A 20,612-nucleotide genomic window follows, 5' to 3' on the forward strand; every position below is an offset into this window, starting at 1 on the left:
AGAGCAGCCCAGTGGCCAACACCCACAGCCCGTTCACTCCCTCATCATCTTATTCATTCACACATGCATAACACCCAGATAACCCCCATCCCAACCCCCCGACTGCTTAAACCCAAATCTTCCGCCACTCCTCCCCTCTCCTCCTCCTCCTCCTTGCATCTTCAGCCGTGCACGTCTGAAGATCTGGGTCAACCGTATCAAACACCAAAATGTGCCTGCTCCCTTTCCTCTCTGGTGTGTGTTTAGTGTGTGCATGGAGTGTGATTATTGAGTGTGTGCAGGGGAAGAAGTGGGGGGTTCTACTGTTGTTTTTTATCAGAAAGTGTGCAGGGGGGTCTGATTAGGAAATCCAGTTTATCAAAGGAATCTTTCTGTGTGTCTATGCAGAAAAAGAAAAACTGCTTCTTTAATAATGTATATATAGTTTATGTGTGTGTGGGGGTGTGTGCGCACATGTGGGTGGGTGACAGAGAGAGAGATTTACACAGAAAAAGCAAAGCATGCTGGGAGTGTGTGTAAATTTTGCTCTAATTAAAAGGGGTTTTGGCCTGAGTGTCTGGGCACACAATCCACACTTATGTCTGCCTGTCTGGTGTGTGTGTGTGCAGGGCCAAGCATATGTCATTAGGTTTTATGGAGGTGAGGGAGAAAGACTGTCTGCCCGATGAGGCTTGGTTATTCTCTGAGCCAGGTACATGATGGGGCCATGTGTCTTTCTTTGTTTTTTTTTTTTCTCTCTGGTACACTTTTGTTTAGTTCTTAATGCTACAGCATTCAATTATATTTTAGACCAGTGCTTCTCAAACATGGTGCTGAAACACCTTCAGAATTTGTCACACATGCTCCTTCCTTAAATTACAATAAAATAGGACACACATACCAGAATTTGCAACCAAATGTAGTAACATATTAGAAACTATGAAAACATAACATTCACAAGGACACATGGTGTTTTGCACTTAAAGTAAAAATTGTGAAAAATCAGCACAGATAGGTTAGTTGTGGATCAAAATATATATTTTCTAAGCATCACGTTGTGTATATAAGCAAAGATTGCTTTATAAGTGGAGTTACATACCAAACACAAATCATTTCTTCCTTCAAACCTCCACCAAAAAATTATATATTTCCAGATTTTTTGGATACAACATTGACAAATAAAACAAACAAACCAAAAACGTATCATTTAATGCAGTGAAGGTAAAATTGGCTGACATTGGTGGATAATCACCTCCTAATGTTCACTCGAGGGGTAGCACATCATTTTGATTACTGCGACTTGTTTACACGCTCACACACACACACACACACACACACACACTTACAGACATAACATATGTGGCCTCTTTCACTGTGACAGTGGCCCAGACAGCTTGGCCTGACAGTGAGAGGAGACTGACCTGTCAGAGTGGATTTAACCCGATTGTCACTGAGTGACGGCACACTCGAGGGGTGCAGGGCTCGTGTGTGTGTGTGTGGTATTTGGCGGGATAAGTGATGGGAGGATTTGGGTGCATTCCTCTTGGCATATTGGCGAGGTCAGCAACAGACACCACTGACTTGTTTTTTCGAGGGGATTCAGTGTCAGTTGCTTTACATTTCAGTGTCACGCTTGTGTACATATGGGCGTCTGGAATGAGGGCAAACTGACAGATGGGGGCGGGCAAGTTGTGTCTAGTCAATATCATCACGGGCCAGTGAGTCCAAATATTATCTAGGTCTTGAACTGTGTTTTTTTTTTTTTGGATGGGGGGTTACACACTGTACATGAAGTAGGAAAATAGAACAAAACAGAGAGTGAGTGAAGGTTGGAAAAACAGATGGCTTTTATGTGAAAGAGGAGGATTTGAAGGTTGGAGGAAGGCAAGTGGAAAGTGAGTGAAAGGGACAGAGAGAAAAAAAAAATGATGTACCAGCATCATCAGTTATATTTGGGCTCCTGCTGTTAGCTTACCATGGCAACAACTGTTTAGATCACGCTCACCTGGGCAGTAGACCCCAGGGATTGATGATTATTAACACAGGGAGGTTGAGGTGGATGGAAAAAGAGAGTGAGATAAGCTGTAGAGAAAGAATCAGGGGGATGAGCGAGGGTGGTGGTGGTGGTGGTTACAGATGATGCCACAGTTGGTGTGGTGCTATGGCCAAACGGTGCCCTGCAGCGACAGTAATAAACCAAATCAGCTGCTGGTGGCTTTGTTGGCCAAAATGGACGATTAGTCTGATTGGTGTCTCAATTGTTCATCCCTAAAGTCAACACAGACACCTACAGAGACAGATATCCTGCTAACAGTTTTATGTTTTCGCTTTTTTTGAAGCTACACTAGTCAAGATGTTTTGAATAAAAGCTGAGCTGTCCTTTTTTTTAATGTGTAATACTGTATGTTTACACGTTGCTCAAATTCAGCAGAACTGTGAGTAATGCAACACGAGTACTGATGGTGTCATTGCTCAGCCCCTTGCTTTTTTTTTTTTTTTTTTTTTTGGAACACAACATTGTGTTGGGATGATGACAAGAAATGTGCAGTTTGTTTGCAACATGTCAGTAAGAGTTTCCTAAAAGGCAAAAAGTGCATCTGCAAGCCGAACAGGTGGCACATAATGGACAGTGTCATGCTGTAACGGCTCCAAATTAGGCAGAAAGTCTGACTCACAGGCAGAGACATAGGTGCAAATGTGTGCACATGTTTTTGCAGGCACAAACACGTTGATGTAGCCGGAAACATTACGCTCTAATCACTCTGCATCCGCTCTGTGGCTATTTTCATGAGCTCCACTGGTGGTGCATCCTTTCTTTCGTTCCCCCTTTCTTTCTCTCTTTGAGCCCAGTATCCCACTGATTCTCCAGACTGGCTCGCTCGCCCCCTCAACACACACATATGACACACACATGGATGCACACACGGTGGAGGACATGAGGTGCCTAGCAGGGGGTGGTTTTGATTGACCAAGCACTTTATGACTCTTAAATGGCTTTATTGCCTTCCTACTTAACCCCCGCACACCACCTCCTTCCTCCCTGTCACACCGCAACACATACACACACACACATGCACACAGTCATCAGACCATCTCTGCGTCTGGGAATTAATGAGAATGATTAATCACTAACCTTACACACACAAACATATTGTCACCCAGCTTATGATTTGAGCTCCCTGCTACTGTCTGGAATCCATCAAGGTCACCCTGCAAATCTAAAGCGTTGCTCTTCCCTCTGGAGTTTTTTTGTTTGCCCTCCAGGAACTTGCTTTGATACTTCTTTCTTAAATTTTGGAACCATGCCAGGATTCAAATCTAATGACTTTGTTACTGTACAGAACAGGTCGATATGGGAGATTGGGTTGATTGATTTTAATTGGCAGGACACCAGGAGGCGAGAGGGCAATGGAGACGCAGACTATGCGTAGGATGGGACAAGGGTTCATCAGATATAAGAGTTCAGAGGCTGCTACATGTCGCTGTTTTTCAAATTTGACCTCTGTCATTGCAAATATGACAAAAAGAGAAAACATTTGTTCCAGCTGTAGTTATTTTATTGCTTCAGAAACATTAAAACCGACCAAAAACACGTACACTGCATCCGTCTGTATCATAGTGAGTGGGAAAATCAGCCTGAAAAGCTTGGCTCAAGTCCAGTGTGTTGACAGAGATCTAATCCTGCTGTTGTGCCCTTGAGCCATACATTCAAATCCATCCAGCCAGCCTCAGGACAGCTGCTCTGTAGCTGACCTCTGAGCTCTGAGTGTGCAGTAGGGCAAGCGAAAGGAACATTCCCGGGGATCAATGCACTATCATGTAATTAATAGAGCTGAAAGGCATCGTGTAGGCAAGGAGTCCGATTCTGAACATTTAACCTTTAAAAATCTGAAAAAACTATGGTTTGGAGTTTTTGATCTTTAGTGTTTGTGTTGGCTTGTAAGCATGTTCTCAAGTGCTAGTTCAGGGTTAAATGGGAAAATATTAATATATAGTATATTTGACAATTTAATCGTTAAGTGAGTATCAACAACCGAAGTGGCGAAGGGTACTTTCATATAATTTTATTGGATTTCATTAAATCATTTCAGTCTTCAACATATGCAAACAAGTCAACTCAGAAGTAAAGAAAAGTCACATGTAGATGTGTAATCAAGTTCTGTCGTTTTTAGTGGCAGCCTAACACTGTACCCTGTAGGTACAGCCTGTCAGCTTAATATATGAAGTGTTGATTAGTTTGTATCTGACACATTGAAATAACAGGAACATGTTTTCAGAACCAAACCAGTTGTGACTCTTGATCAGCATTTTTTTTTTTTTTTTTTTTTTGGAAATCTTTCAAGAGCTGTGAGTCCACACATGAGCACAACTCACAACTCGTTTCAAGCCCATATGGTGCGGTATTTGATACTCAAAACATAGATTTTGAGCAGAGTACTCCTCTATGACAGGATTTCTGACATGATTCTTGGGTTAAACTGTGTCTGAAATCACAGTCCGGTTTGGCTGTCAGGTCCATTCCTGTAGGTCTTGGCCAGGAAACAAGTGAGACCATAACAACACAAATTACAATTATGTATGTGTGTGTATCTTGCTGGCTCCCTCCATCTGTCTGTGCCACCAGGAGTTCATGTCACCTCAGAGCTGCTGAGGTGTGACGGCCTTGACAGCCTACATGTATGTGTGTTTGTGTATGTGTGTTTCCCTGCTAAGCTGGAGTCACTGTGAACCTTCAACCTGACAGAGCGGGCGGCTGCCAGGCTGAGGAACACCTACCCCAAGGTTTTACAAACACAGTTAACACTGACCTCCTGAGTGCACTGCCTCCCTCCAGGGATTTTCTTTTTTACAGTGTCTTTTGGGCTCATTAACTGAAGCTTGTTTCTAACCTAGTCTCACTTCAGATAGAAAAACATAATGAAAATCAAGCAACAGATGATTTAAAGATGCTTTACATACAAAATAAATTGATTGATTGATCCATTGTGGTCCCCCAACAATGAACTAACGTGAAATAAACATAACAGCAGTCGAGACAAAACATAATTTAGTGACGTAAGGTGGTTACAACAGGCCTCAGTACATGCTATTATGATGGGCCCTACGTACCATATATTGTATTGTGTTGTCACATGATCAAACAGAGACTTGACATTGGTCAACATCACTATACATATTACCTAGCAATCATCATTGCATATGTGTATACATAAGTTCCAAGTGACAACCTCTGTGACTGTGAAGCCAATGCGGAAGAAGTGAGAAAAACTGCAGTTCATCAAATGGCCACTTGAGGCTGGCTACAAAATGAGTCAGTCTCCATAAGCACCCATATTAAAGCAGCAATAAACATGTTTACAGCCTGGTACAAGAATGATTTTGGTCTCAATAGCTCAGTTGCCTGTTCATGACAACTGTACATTCAGCCCACCACAGCTCCACAGACGATCCACGTCATTATTGATTTTTAGATTAGCCGGGAGGCAGAAGAGGCAGGACTGCCAACATGGTGGCGGCCAGAGCCACCACAGTCCAGGTGACATCATGGATACGTCGTCCACTCTTTATACTGTCAATGTGTAATTCATTTAGAATAAGCATAACATTTTGTTAGAGATTGCTTTTCACAGAGATGGGTTTGCCTTTTCCAGGGCATATATAGCAAATGGCAAAATTTCTTTAAACAAAGACTCCAAATCAGTCGCTGCTGAGGGGTGTTGTTTAGCTCAGTTGGTAGAGCAGCCGCTCCATGTACGAAGGCTCAATCCTTGAAACAGCGGCCAATGGTTTCGTATCCGACCTGCGGTCCTTTACTGCATATCATTCCCCATCTCTCTCCTCCCACATTCCTGTCACTTTTCAGCTGTCTCTATCAAACAAAGCTTCAAAATACCAAAAAAAAGAATCTTTGAAATCAGTCGCTGCACCAAGTCATAAATCTGTGTGTGTGTGTGACTAAGAGTATGTGTCTGAGATGTTAATGGGCTCATTGGCTGTCCTGTTAGACCTGATGACCATTCAGTAAAGCGCTCTGACCGTCTGTTGTCGCCTTTTTGTGTCGGCGTGTAGGAATTTGCCGGTGTCTCAGAAATATTGTTAGTCACACACTCAGATGCTTCACACACACACAAACACACACACACACGTCATAGTTTCTCATACACAAATAAAAGCATATGCGAGATGTCAGTTCACCAAATTTTGTGATATTAAGAGCATCTAAATGTGTGTGTGTGTGCATGCATGCGTGTGTGTGCGTGCTTCATAAGGACTCATAAATAAAGGCCATGCATTATTCAGGGATGCTCCTCCAGCTAATGCCCCTTAATGTGCCCAAACAGCCATAATGTACTCTGCTACCAAGGTGGCAGAGACCCCCTTAACACATACACACATAGACACACACACAGACGTCAAACCTCCACCCGTGCTTTTGTCCTTTTATCTTGCTCTCAAAATCGTCTCATGTTCCTAATTTTCTAAAAAACCCATTTGACTTTTGATCCAAATTACTCTTGCTCACGCTGTCTCGCCATATTTCCATCAGACTTGCTCGATTTGTCCCTAATTCTCCATCATCACTGTCTCCACCTCACTCTTCCTCTTTAACAGAACATGCAGTAGGTCCTATATTTGAATACAGTTTTGAAAAAAAAAAAAACATGTTCCCCACCTCTGCATTACACGGGGTGCCGGCTTTCTAAAGAATTAGGATTATGTCTAAACAAGGATTGGAAGCTGTGAGATGCTGGTAGGGAAGCTTCCTAAGTACATAATTTTAATTAGTTTTAGGGATATTAAACTGATTCCATCCCGAGTTAAACAGGAAACAGTGTGAACCAAAAAACAGCCCCCTGAAAACACAATAAAGTGAGTTTAAGATGAAATGTTTATCGCTGCTGCTCTGCTTGTCTGCATTTTATTGACATTGTTTGCTCTAATCACTTTGTAATTGATTCACTTGTTCACTGTCTGTGGTTTTAACTGCTTTGGTGTTTTGTCATTCTTTCGTCTTTGTGGCCCACTTTAATTCTTTTGAAGTGTAATATAACTCAAGATCACAGTTTTTATTTGTTTTTGGGAAAATAAAGAAGAAATGCAATAATTTCTCTCAGGAGACACTTTAAGAGCTGCTTTCTGGAAATTGGTGTCTCATTGTAACCATTTGAAAGAGTCAGGACAGAAATACTGAGCCACATTTGTTGAAAGTTCACTGTGATCCTAGTGATGTCATATTGTACTATTGTGTGCGATTTTCTCACTTTGGACTTGGATTTCCACCACATATACATATATTTTTGGAGGGATGCTTCAACTCCTGTAGCTTATGAGCATGTTAAAACTGCTCTAACCAGTTTTTTATATTGGAAATCATTATATAACCACTTGTATGTGGAAGACGTTGCTTCTTGTGATGAATAATGGATATGGATAGATAATTTCTGTAATTATAGCAGTTCCCTTTAGCTCTACAGAGCTTAATGGCAACTGTGTCATTGTTTTCCGGTGAGTGACATTTTTCAATCCGCTAAAGATGTCAAGCTATACTAATGCTGAGTATCGAGTTCATCTTCTACTTATGAAAAAAAGGAAATATAAAACACATGCCTGTAAACTAGGTGTTTTTTCTGAGGAAGTCATGAATTTCTCTGTTACAGTATCATGGATTAAACATTATAAAACATACTCACATGACTGTTCACGGTTAATACCTGAGTAAAACATTTATTTAACATGACGCGCCACATCTTGGTTTAACATTACCCCCTGACATGACACTGACACAGCCCCCCCCCCATTCAGCGTGCGCGCACACACACACACACACAAACACCAGACAATGACTGCATTCATGCCTTTGCTCTCTCCGTCTCCTCTGTCTCTCTCTCTCACTCTCTCTTTTTCCTCCTCCGCTCACATCAGCTCTTTATCAACACGGTGAAGGTCAAAAACATACTACGTCTTTACCCTTCGCAGTCTCCCTGACCTGGATCGGCTCAAGTTGTCTTTTTTACAGTCTGTTTAAATGCTGCAGACACTCCAGAGCAGGTTTTGTTTTGCATGTTACAGACTCACTTAACCAATTAGTCATGTGGGAGTGTCATGATAAGTGTTGCTGGCTGGGAATTACTTCTTTGTTAGTAGTTCTGCGCTAAATCATCCTGTAGACATGCAGATAGAATGTTCTGCACAATCATTGTATAAACACAACAGAATAATCGAAGATAAACAATAAAATGTAAGTGTTTTGGTCTTTGCATCAAGTCCTCCAAATTAAATAAGGAAATACATAGTTGAATTTAAACAAATGTCTGGGGACATTCAGCTGAAACGACTGAGGTGGTCGTTTTTTTGGGGGAAAACAGTCTTGGTTTTTGAGAGTAAAGATGAGTCTAGGTCGCTTGGCAACATCATCATCAACGAACCAATAAAAAGAATACCTACATTACAAACAGCATTTTGCTGGTGAAAATTCTATTTAGTTTGTACAAATTATATACAAACTAATTAGAATAAGAATTCATTTCCATTTAAAGCAAACTTTTACCTCCTTTTTAATGTGCAAAACTAACTTCTGGCCCCTGGCATCACAGAAATTGAAGGAAAAAAGTGCTCTTATCTGACGAGGAAGCAGTCTTGGAAATACTCAGGAACTCCTTTATTAGATTTCAAAACTTCCTTCTTAAAACATTTTCCTTTTGCTTTCACTTGACACACAAACTTGAACGCACGCACAAAAGAGCCCTGGAAAAGACTCCATCTACACACATGAATGAACCCCACACTTTCCCCACGTGTCAGCATTTGTGACTTAAAAGCAAGCACCAGCAAGTCAAATGTATGTCCACGTCTTTGCTGTAGTCTCGCACAGGTGAGATATAAACAAACAAGTCACCAAAAACACGTGAGCTGCTCTAAAGAGGGAGGAGAGGTCAACGACTTCCAGAGAGTGAGGGTAGATGAGGTTAACTCTGCCCGTTTATACCACACAGGTACAGTCGCCTCACACAGCATGAAGTGAGGTGCAAACATTGTGCTATCATGAAAAAGAGTGAATAGAAACAGAACAAAGGTCTTACCTGACTGATATTTTCCACAAATGTATCTATATGTTATCTGTCTATAAGTCTTCTTTTTCTTCTTCTTTTACTTCTTTTTCCCTTTTCTTCTCTTTGCCGGTCTCTCCTCCTTTCTTCTTTTCTTCCTTCCTCTATAGTCAGTTGTGTTTCAGCTCCCCGGGTGTTCCTGGCAAGGTGTGTGTGTTGACTGTCTGAGTGTGTGTGTCTGTGAGTGGTGCGGTATGCAAGCTGGTAAGAGAGCGACTCTGCTTTGTGCTGCCGACCTCGAGCGTGTTGTTGCAACTGACTGAATGACAGGGAGAGAGGGAGGGAGTGTGTGTGTGTGTGTGTGTGTGAGAGAGAGAGAGAGAGTGAGAGGGAGAGAGAGAGAGAGAGAGAGAGAGAGAGAGAGAGAGAGAGACATTAGTTCACACACAAACACATCTCTGCCTGAGGGAAACACCCTACTCTCTCTCCTACTTCCTGCCTTTATTTCCCTTTTTCTTGTCTTTTTTTGATTTCTGTCACATCAGGTCTTTTCCCGTCTTTCATCTGATCACCTTGAAGGACTCATGGAGCAAAACATTTCCACTCCTCCTCTGCCTCTGCTCCCATTCCACTCAAGCCGATCCGGTTTTTAACCATCTCTTTTGTTGTCTTTCCTCTTCATATTCCCCTTCCAGTTTGCCGTTGTGAGTCCCCTGAATCATAAATAAGTTACAGAGTGCTGGCACAAAACAGCACAAAGGCAACAAAAGAACCCAAATATCTCTGATTTCTTCTCTCTGTGAGCTGTTGCTTTTTGTTTATTAGATATGAGATATGATAGATAGATAGATAGATAGATAGATAGATAGATAGATAGATAGTTATGTGTAAAAAGATATGTAATCTTTTTACACATTCCATGTTTTCCCTGCCTTTGAATCTACAAAGATATTTAACTGAATAGTGAGCCTGCAGGTGGAAAAAGAAAGACATCTTTTCAGTTTTAAAATCATCTCAGGGACAAAATGCTTACTTGGCTAAAGTTTTTGCTAAATGCCATGATGCTGAGTGTCAAGGAACCAAGTTGTAAACAGTGTGAATGAAAAAATATGTAACTTTTAAAATTTAAACACAGCCGTACCCTTCACATTCCTTTCTAACATCAAATCTTCTGCAACCTTCAGTTAAATACGACTAAATTCCCCTCATGTCGAGCCATTTCTGTCCTGCAAACCTTACTTTCTTGAAACAAGTAAAGAAATCTGAAAGTAAAATATGTTTTGAGTAGAAATCCCCTTGTTTTTTTGAATATCTCTGTACCTTGAAACAAGACAAGCTTGGTAGTTCAGAAACACAGAAGTCGTTCTTAGCTTGTTCCTCTTGTTCCCAAGAGGTTTTTACACACAGTTTGCCAAATTTGCCATCCAAATCAATACCTGAATATCTTGCAAGAATGTCAGAGAAAAAGACAGCAATCAGTTTAACCTTGAAGAGACCCCCGCTCAGTTTTCTTTAAGCCCATCACAACGATTACAGAATTTAGCTTTAGCCTGTTAATCTGCTCTAGATCCACAATAACTGCTCCTCGGGAGGCTGAGCAAGGGGAGGTGTTTTTGTCGAGCCCAGTGTCCTGAAGTATTTGGACTATTGTTTTGGCACTGTTCTGCAGTACATTGGGTCAAATTACACAATGGCGATGAAGTTAAAATGCTGATATTCAGCTTTAATCTGAGGTTGTTTACATCTACAGCTGGGGATTGTAACCCTTTTTATACATAACACCCACAAGGGTAAGGAGGGCTACAAGTCCTACTGTTGACTAGATATGGATGTAAACAACCTCAAACACCCTTAAAGCTGAAAATTAGTGCTGCAACCTCATATTCAACTCTGTCTCCTAGCAATTAATTTAATATACATCTAATACAGCAAGAGTAATTACCAGCCAACTTGTGTTTTTTTTATAAACCTTCTATATCCCATATTTTTCTTATTGTAAACAAATCCCATGCACATAACTTTCCAACTTTCCTGTAGCATATACAGTGACATAAGTTTTTATCTAACTATATATTTTCTGCAGCAGGAGTGTGTGTGTGTATACGCGTGATTGAATAAAGATAAACTACAGTGTTGTATTCATGGTATAGAAGGAATGTGTCAAAAAAAAATATGACATTTATGTTTGTTTCATGTATTCAGTTGACGAACGTTCCAGTTTCCTCATCAGTCCATGCAGATCTGATGTTTGGACTGGTGCTGCTATTTTTCATCTCTACGCTTGAGTGATGTTTAAACCAAATGCTTCATATAAGTCATGATTAATTCAAAAGTCTGTTTTCACTGGACTTTATCACAGCTTGCTTTTTATTGATCTACCAACTTTTCCTCCACTTTTTTAAAGAAATGTCTAATAAAAGTCTAATACTTGGATTGTACATTTATATTTGAGTGTGTGTTGGTAGGCTGGGAGGGCGCGTGTGTGTGTGTGTTTGTGACTGTGGGGGTGGCCCCCTATTTTTCGGAATAAAGCCCCTCCACCAGCTGAAATATGGAGTGCATGAGCCTATGTTATCACCATGTTACTGTCGATAGTGGTGAGGAGGTCTTCTTTTTTTTCTCTCCAAAACAAAAAGCTGACCCCCCGTTGAGTTTCTCTGCAGGGGGTGCACTCACTGAGCCATCTTCCTCTCCCTCTGAGACCCCTGGGAGACTCTCAACCAGCCCTGCACCCTTCATCGCCTCCTCCCATGTTAGTTCCCCCCCACCACCACCACCACCACCACCACCACCACCACTACCACCTTCCCTCAGGCCCTCTCATCTCATTTCCCACCCTCCAGGGCTCCAGTTGACTATCATTCTGATGTGCCCCCCCCCCCAAAAAATGTTTTTTCCTCTCATTTTTTTGTCATTTTGTCTTTGTGTTCAGGTCTCCTTCCTGTCTCTTTGTCCCCTCTTCTTTCCTGCTGCCTCTCAACCTCCCCCCTGACCCCGACCTGTAATCTGCCTTCTCTTATCTGTCGCCTAAACCCTTTTTTTTTACAACTTCTTTGAAAATTTTACTTTTCCATTCCCCCCCTTTTTATTTTCTGTTGTTTTTCTCTCCTTCTAAGCAGGAAAGCTATTTGGCGCTCACTCGGGCCTGTGAGAAGACCCAGGGGGTTGGTTGCTCTATGAGGCGACATCTCTGAATAAATAAGCATGGTAATTTACTCCAAACCTGCAGCCCCTTATTTTTTTTTTCTTCTTTTCACCCTCCCAGTTTAAAGAGAGGAGATAAAGACACAATAAAATAGTGGGAGATCCTCACAGAGGCTCATTATATGGTTGTCAGTGAAGTTTTCTCACAGGGCTTTGTGACAGATCGCTCAGGCCCACTCCACTAGTCTATTTCTTTTCAGGGCAAATTATCTATATTACATTCCTGTTTGTTCGCTGAGTGTTCGGGTAAAACCGGCCTCATTTAAGGAAGTAATGAACCGCCAATTCTAGCTGAACTAAGGCAGATTGTCAAGAACAAATTGCAAATCTTGTCGTACAGGGCTAACAGCTATTAGCAGCATACTGCCTCACACACCCAGCCTAAGAGACTCTGATGAGGATTAAGCCGTTTATCAGCAATTTGCCTCAAAAAGGAGACATTTTATGCAATGAACTAGATGTGGTGTATCCATCCACTAGTTTAATTCTCTTTCTCTCTGCTACACATACAAACACACTCCTCCATTCATGGCCCGGTGAGGGATATTTGTAAGCGCCAGGTCAACTGTGAACATCAGGTATTAATAATGCAGGACAGGAAGCAGCCCCTCAGACTACAAAGCTGTGCACTCCGACTCTGCGTCTCCATTCTCTATCCCACCACTGTGAGCTACATGACCTGACAGACCGGGAGAAGTGTGTGCAGGGGAGAAAACATTTGGAGAAAATGTTTTTTTCTCAGTTTGAGCCTTTTTCACATCAAAAGGCTCAAAATTTGGCAAGAGTACTGTGAATTATTATTATTATTTTGGAATAATTTGTGCATGCCAGCCAGCTTTTGAACTGCGGGAAGAATCTATAATAAATGTTATTAAAGGTGGATCACATGACTATGTGTATGTGAATGCAGCTCATAGCAGAGATGGGGACTCAAGTCTGTGACATGGACTCGAGTCACCCTTATGTGGCACACATAAGAGATTTGACTCGAGACTCAAACTTAAAATACTTGACTCGACTCAGACCCGAGATCTGGGACTTGGGAACAATCTTTATTTTATTTGTGCACGGCCAAGGATGACTTTAAGCTGCAGCAACAACATCATGGCGAGCACCCAGCTGCTGTGCCATTTGTCAGAATTTTTGTTGTGACATCACAACCAAAATAAAGTAAAACAAAAACAAACAAACAAAAAAAAATCACTAAATGTAAAGTCTGCAGTAAGTAAAAGTAAGTACACTGGATCAACTACATCAAACTGTAAAAAGCACAAGAAAACAAACTATGTCAGTCACACGTACAGTTAAACGTTTAGCTCAGCATCAGCTCTCTAATATTAGTGTGTTACTAGCTTTGTAGTTAAGTGAGGTTAACTTAATTAGATGGCTGAATATTATAAAAAAGATGAGTTACGGTTTGTCCACTTGCCTTGAGACTTGATTGACTCTATTCAAACTGACACAACAGAAAAGCAAGTTAGTCATGAGATGACAAGTTCTGGGAAACAAAGTTCTTCCCATAAAGTCACATGGCAAGGTTTGTTTGAGGAGACTTGCATTGATCATTTTTATATGTAACTAATATTAAATTTGCAGCGATCCCAATCCCAAGAGAACACGAGAAGGATTTTGTTATGTTCAAAGCATGATCACAAGGGACGTGGTAGCATAGTTAAGTTAACTAATTTATTTAAATGGCTATTATCTGACGTAAAATATCATATAGAAGCAAATTCTACATAACTCAGAAACATGTTATGCATATAAGACTGCACCAACATCAATGCTGATTTAATATGAGTTATAATATGTTAATATGTTCTTTTTCATTTTGGGTTTTAGAGTCTTTTAAAAAATATATAAATAAAGTCTACCTTTATAAGAAGCAGCACAACTTTATCAGCTCTCTTAGTTTCAGTTTCATTGGTGTACTTTGGGCTTCTGAGTCTGTAAGTGAGTTTGTAAATGTATGTTAATACTATTCAGATGTCTTTCTTTTGCTGTGCGGGCTTTTATGTAACCAGCTGCACAAAATCTTCCTTTATTGTGTTTGTTAATAAGATTATTTTGCTTGTTTTAATTCTTTTAGATAGGAAAAATACATTTTTATTATTATTATGCTTCACTGTCAAAAAGGACTGAAACAGAAATGTCTTCAATAAATGTTACCTTATGCAAGCACAACAGAAATGACTGAAAACAACTGTAACCATAATAACCATAAGTTCCTATCATCCATCTTTTTACGTGTACTTCATCTTTATGGTTTAATACGTTTACACTTTCACATGTCTCAGTTAAGCTTAATCTTTTGCTTCTGTGTCATGTTACTGCCCTCCGCAATGTGCGGATCATGCTCGATCATAACATACATACATACAGTTATTAGTGTACTCAACTTAGACTATAAATTACTCACCTGTATTCTTCCTGTATCACAGATTGGAGAACATGCTGCCTGACCTCATTAATTTAGATCAGACTGATTTTATACATCACAGACAAACAACTGATAACATCAGAAGAATATTACACATCCTAGGACAAATACAAAATGACAAAACTCAAGTAATTATAGGGAGTCTAGATGCTAAGAAAGCTTTTGACTCTGATAGATGGGCATTTCTGTATTAGGTGCTGGGGAAGTTTAGATTTTAGGATAGGTTCATCAGAATAATCCAGGCGTTATATAACAGACCCTCAGCCCGTATCAAGGTCAATGGTGATCTATCAGAGGCCTTTATTCTCTCGCCTCTCCTCTTCAATTTATTTATAGAGGTACTAGGCCAATAAATTAGTATAAAAGTATAAAAGTGGATTTACATAGATGGAACCTGTTCCCCTTCCTGAGTCTCAGCGCGAGGATAAGTTCAATCAAGATGAATGTGTTGCCACGCCTACTTTACCTTTTTAGGAATTTGCCTATAGAGGTGGGTGAAAATCAATTTAGGGAATGGGACAAATGGATCTCCCCTGCCTAAGGAATTACTACAAGGCTGCACAGATAGCTCCCCTTTATACTGGTGTAATGAAACATATATAGCTAAATGGAAGGAGCTGGAGTCCAATCTATCAACTCAATTCCCCATCCAAGCTGTAATAGCAGATAAGGGCTTAATATGCCAGTTGGAAAAGCAGGGGAATCCCTGGTTGAACCCGAAGGTGATGTGTCTGATGAGTCACTTAGCTGCACCAGTCCAAACAGAGCGAACAGAGGCTAATTATCCAACAGTTGCCAGCTGGGTCGGTGAACCTTTGCGCTATTGACGTGTGCAAAGACTGTGATTGTATGAGAAGACTCTAGTAAAGCAGTTAAAAGCGGGTAGAGGCTGTTTATTTATGGAGTGATCATTTAAGATGGCGACTTATGTGTTCTTCCATACACCTGAGTCTAAGCTTAGCATCAACACAGTGATGTTTTTTCTTTCTTTGCAATTTAAGTTCATGAGGTTTGCACTTGTCCTTTTTCCAAACGGTTCCCTCCCTACTTGAACTTCACTGCAATGTCACTTCACAAGAACTGTGCAGGGAAGGTTGGTGTGTTAAGAAAAGTGTATAGTATTCCAACATCCATTCATTCCAATCAAAGTTGCTCATTGGGTGTGGACACAAAAATATCCTTTGCACATATGTGACATATCTCTTGAGCTTGCGAGTTTTAACTTTATCTTAGTCTTGAGCTAATATACTTTTAAATAGTGTCTTTCTGGAGGACCTCACATAATAATCTGCAGTTCCAATAATGCATCAATGCAATAACCTGATGCAATTTGTGATAGCATGTATTGATTTAGGTGAAGGTAGACGATAAATAAACAGGAGAACTTTGTGGTGCACTTGTCTCTACCTACTCTCACGGGTGATTTTCATTATTTTGGCTTATTTGACCGCAACCCAATCCCCAATGTCCACACTCCCTGGCTAAAATTTTACTCTAAGGTGCATTCCCACAATGTGCGCGAGGACTTAGGGTTGTTCCACTGTCAAATCATGTGTAGAAAATTGATTTGAACCTTATGTGACCTAATGACCTACAATTAAAGGATGTTTCAGCTTGAGGCAGATGTGTTGCTATCTAAATATTGCAGAAGTACATCTGCTCTAAAAGAGCAAACACGTATAGCTTACCCACCTAGTGCAATAATAAAAGGGAGAAGTAGTGCATCTGTTTTTACCCACTGTTTGTGATGATAAACACAAGGTTACCAGGGAAGCCCAAAAGCATAAAAAACAAGCATGACAACAAGAAGTGTATTGTGTATATTAAGTGTGTATTATAGTGATTTTGACTATGTGTGTTATTTGTCCTATGATTACATGATGATGAACTCCAAATATGCTTTAATCAGATCTGATCCAACAACAGTACTAATTACAAGTAGAGAGCAAACACTTTAGTTCATCCAACTGCAGATGGAGTATCACTTTACTGGGCTGTTCAAGGATTCGGATACGTATTCAGCTAGTAACTTTTAGAAAAGTTCAGGATTATTTTCCAGCAAAAGATCACACATCTTCTTAAATCAAAGGATCCAATGACAGTTCAACTTTGCTGAACTTTGATTCACAAATTTATGCCACTGACAATTGTGGACTGTCTTGACAGTATTGACCTTTGAGGAGACAGCGAGCCAGAGATTCCCTAATGGATTTTTTGCTGCCTCGCACCTTTCACTTTTATCTGACCTCCTCTGTCAGAAGGAAGGAGAAATGGTTTGCAGAAACGCTGCTATGATTGCGGCATTTGAATAAACCAAACCACCAAATTCACAGCCAAATTCTACCGTGTTCATGTAGGTGAAAGTAGGTGGTGTTAGAAGATTGGTGATATACTTATCTCTTGTGTGGAGCACGAAAGTTGGTTGTGAGTTATGTAAAAAGAAAAAAAAAAGACACAAGGAGTAAAAGTTTATTATTGTAGCAACATAGCCAATAGCTTCAGGATTATCATATCATACGTTGAACTTAACTCTGGTCATGGCAATTCAATCAAAACTTACAGAGTTGAAGATTTTGCTGTCAGCAATGCTAATGTGACCAGACTTTCAAGAAATTCTGCCTTTAATGCTCCATTTTCCTTCTGAGTTCTGAGTGACTGCAAGTGGCATTAGACGGAAATCCGCTATTGCTAATTTTAACTAACTGCTGACTTGATGCATTTTAAATAAAACCTCAGCAGCAAGTGTGTCTGTGCACATGTACTGAAGTCTCAGAGTCTCAGATTAATTACCTGCCATGAGAGCAGGATGCAAATGGTTTCTCAGGAGACTAAAAGAGACATTTTTTGGCATTTTCGCATACTCTGTGTGTTGAAGTGGCCTGGGACGTCAGAGCAGTGGACACTTTACAAACCTCCAACTCCCACCATGAGTTAAACAGAGCCAGAGGCATAATTATTAAATGTTGAAGGGCTTCTTAACTCACTCATGTGTAAAAAAGCTCAGGGATTTTTTTTTTAATCAGTGAAAAGAGAAAAATGGTATTTGGTTTTTGGACCGTCACTGGAAGGTACATTTTGTTCCTTGACTAAAAATATGTATGAAAACAAGCACGGGTACAACAATGACACCTTTTGTTACACTGACTCTGCATGCACACACATCTGACATCCCTGTCAGCGTATGTTGGTAGGGGATATGTTCTATATCCTAGAATAGATATGAACTGTCAACCAAAAAAAAATCAGATTTAAGCAGCGATTCAGAATTGAGCATGATGGCCTCCGATGGGACTGTATATATATACACACAGACACACACACACAGACACACACACATCACAGGCGAGATTTTGGCAGCCTGTCGGTAAACGTAAATTAACAAGTCCAAAAGGAGGAGAGAGAAGAAAAAGGATGCAAGTGCAAACTTGCAATAGTAATGACAAATTTCCCGCTCTTAACAGTTACTCTTCATTTGCATGATATAGCCTGATTAATCTCTGACTCATTCCCCCCTGCTCATTTATACAGGAGCAGGAACACACAAAGACACGAAGAGGAGAACACATGGACTAAATACAATACCACGATACTAAAGGCAAGAAGACAAGACATAAAAACTAATTGGTGACAGGTGAAACTCATCCAGGTGGAACACACTATCAAGATTGCAACAAAGGCAGGAAGTAAAGTTACAAAATAAAACAGGAAACAATAAAGTCAGTCTTCATCAGAAAGCCCAAAAGAAAAAAAAAGAAGAAATATGTAAGTGTTTATAAGTGTATATAAGTGTTTGGGGGGTTTCAGGGGTGTATGTTTTGGATTCATTGGACTTATCTCACTGTCATTTTAACCACAGAAGCACCTAAAATGCCATTGGGGGATTGGATTTTACAGGGACAAGCATACGCTGACTTTAAACTGCTATTTCTCTGGTCAACATGTTCTTACTCCCAACCAAGCGGCAACCTCTGTTGTGGCTGTAAAATTAAGAAAAAAATGCAGTTCCTTGAATGGCTGACTACAGAAATGAGCCAATCTCCATAGGCTCCATATTTAAAATGTCTTCAAACTTCAAAGCAGAAATAAACATGTTTAGAGTCTGGTACAAAAAACCGTAAATTTATTTATTTATTTACTTACCCGTTAAGAGTGTTGATTGACAGGAGGGTACTGTTCCAGATGGCTTTTTTGAGCTCCTAGAGTCCATTCAGCCCACTGCAGATCTGCAAGTTTGTTTATGAGACTCAGTTTACTCAGTTTCTGTAACCCCCTGGCTTATTAACACCACAGAAGAGGAACACTGATTTTGATTACCTGCATTTTTCATGGTCACCAACTCTCTTGGTTTCACTTCCAGACTGTTACACAACCCAAACAATTTCATAATAATTACAGTTAAAGGAAGCTATGAATTCACTCCTTGGTGAAAAACATTGTTTAATACATCTACTTCACTACCTTTTTCACAGCATTGTCATCAGTCCATAAACTAACACAGCAACAGGAATGATAAGTGGTCCAAAGAGGGGCACTGAGCACAATATAAAATCATGATGCAGGAGCAGTAATTGAATTAATCATTGAAATCTTATCCTTCTGTCTATTTCTACAAAACAGATTAATTAGCTGTTGCACTCAAATTCCAGCTGAGAGTACAGCAACCATCGTCAGGGTCCTGGGCTTTTCTGTTGTGTCAAGGTGACATTACAGGGTACTTGCAAACACCAGCTCTAGTTTTAATACAAACCACCAGAAACATTTAAGTATCATAATTATGCCAGCATGTTACTGCACACTTATGGTAAATGTCAGATGTGGTCCCATTGCCTTTCTTCTATCTTTTACGAGATGAGATCTTATTATGGTACAAACCTGTCAATCAGACTAAAAAAGGAAACAGCAACATCTGCATGCCACTAAAACAGTAACCGCTGAAAGATTTCTAGGGAAGTATGTGAAGGGACTGATTGGAAATATGGTCCATTAGGGAAAATGGAATTATGTGGTTTTTGGTTAACACATGGGTTCAATCGCTTCATCCTTTCATTCATTTATTGCATGGTTTCAGTTTTTAGGAAGAGACCATTACCTTTTTCTTAAGTGGGATTAAATGAAGCTTTAATTTAGATTTGTGCATCTTTCTGTTTGTCTCAGTGTACCAGTTGTATGTTTTCATAACAGAGAGCTAACATGCAAACGCTGAAATGCAATATCACAGCTGTTGTCAAAATGTTGCCCAACTTAATCATAGTATGATGTTATGAGATAATTTCAAGACAAATCGGCAAAGATTGATTCAATTTTATATTTAAGATTCAGATCATCGCCTCATCTTTTATCTTGGTGCTCTTTTGATGCTCATTTGGCATGTAAAATGTCAAAAAAACCAAGGCCAAAACGATTTCAGAGAAATATATATAAATATGAATATATATATAAATATATAAATAGGCAACCAGTACAAATTATTATTTCTCTCTGAGATACTGATGCCAACATTTTATTGCCATCTGCATCATTACTCTTGCATTCCTGAAATATCTTCCTTGAACCGAGTAAAATCAAAGGCTTTTCATCCTTTGCTCCTTTAATTGCTCCACAGATAAGAAGCTGTGGCCTCTCCATTTTCTAAAATTGACTGAATGATGATTTGTTCCCATGGCTGATATTCAACAATCAATATTTGTGAACAAGGATCACTTTTCCCGAGGCTGGAAACAATACAAGATGGAGCAAAGATGCTCTGTGACGGTCCTCGAGGGACAAAACCTGGGAGCTGATCCACTGGCAGCCGACCAGAGACTGACTGAGTTTAAAGGCTGAACAGCTGCATGCAGCTTCTTTTTCACAGAGGGGCTTCTTTTTATCCTGCACTTAATCAAACACTGTAGTTTTGCTTCATTACACTACTGAGGTTAATGAGCTTTAAGTGAGCGTTTCCC

The 20,612-nt window shown here is 40.1% G+C and overlaps 1 long non-coding RNA gene across 1 annotated transcript in view; it reads right to left on the reverse strand.

Moving 5' to 3' along the window:
* Positions 1 to 18,939, reverse strand: part of LOC109139494 (uncharacterized) — a 28,600-nt gene extending 9,661 nt beyond the window's left edge. Inside the window, exons 1-2 of the long non-coding RNA XR_002042215.2 lie at positions 18,811 to 18,939; positions 9,060 to 9,345 (exon numbers count right to left, since the gene is read on the reverse strand). This is a non-coding gene — a long non-coding RNA (uncharacterized LOC109139494). The remainder of the gene's footprint in view (positions 1 to 9,059; positions 9,346 to 18,810) is intronic.
* Between the last annotated feature and the right edge of the window lie 1,673 nt (positions 18,940 to 20,612).

The sequence above is a fragment of the Larimichthys crocea genome, chromosome III (assembly GCF_000972845.2).
Source record: "Larimichthys crocea isolate SSNF chromosome III, L_crocea_2.0, whole genome shotgun sequence".
NCBI classification, from domain to species: domain Eukaryota; kingdom Metazoa; phylum Chordata; class Actinopteri; family Sciaenidae; genus Larimichthys; species Larimichthys crocea.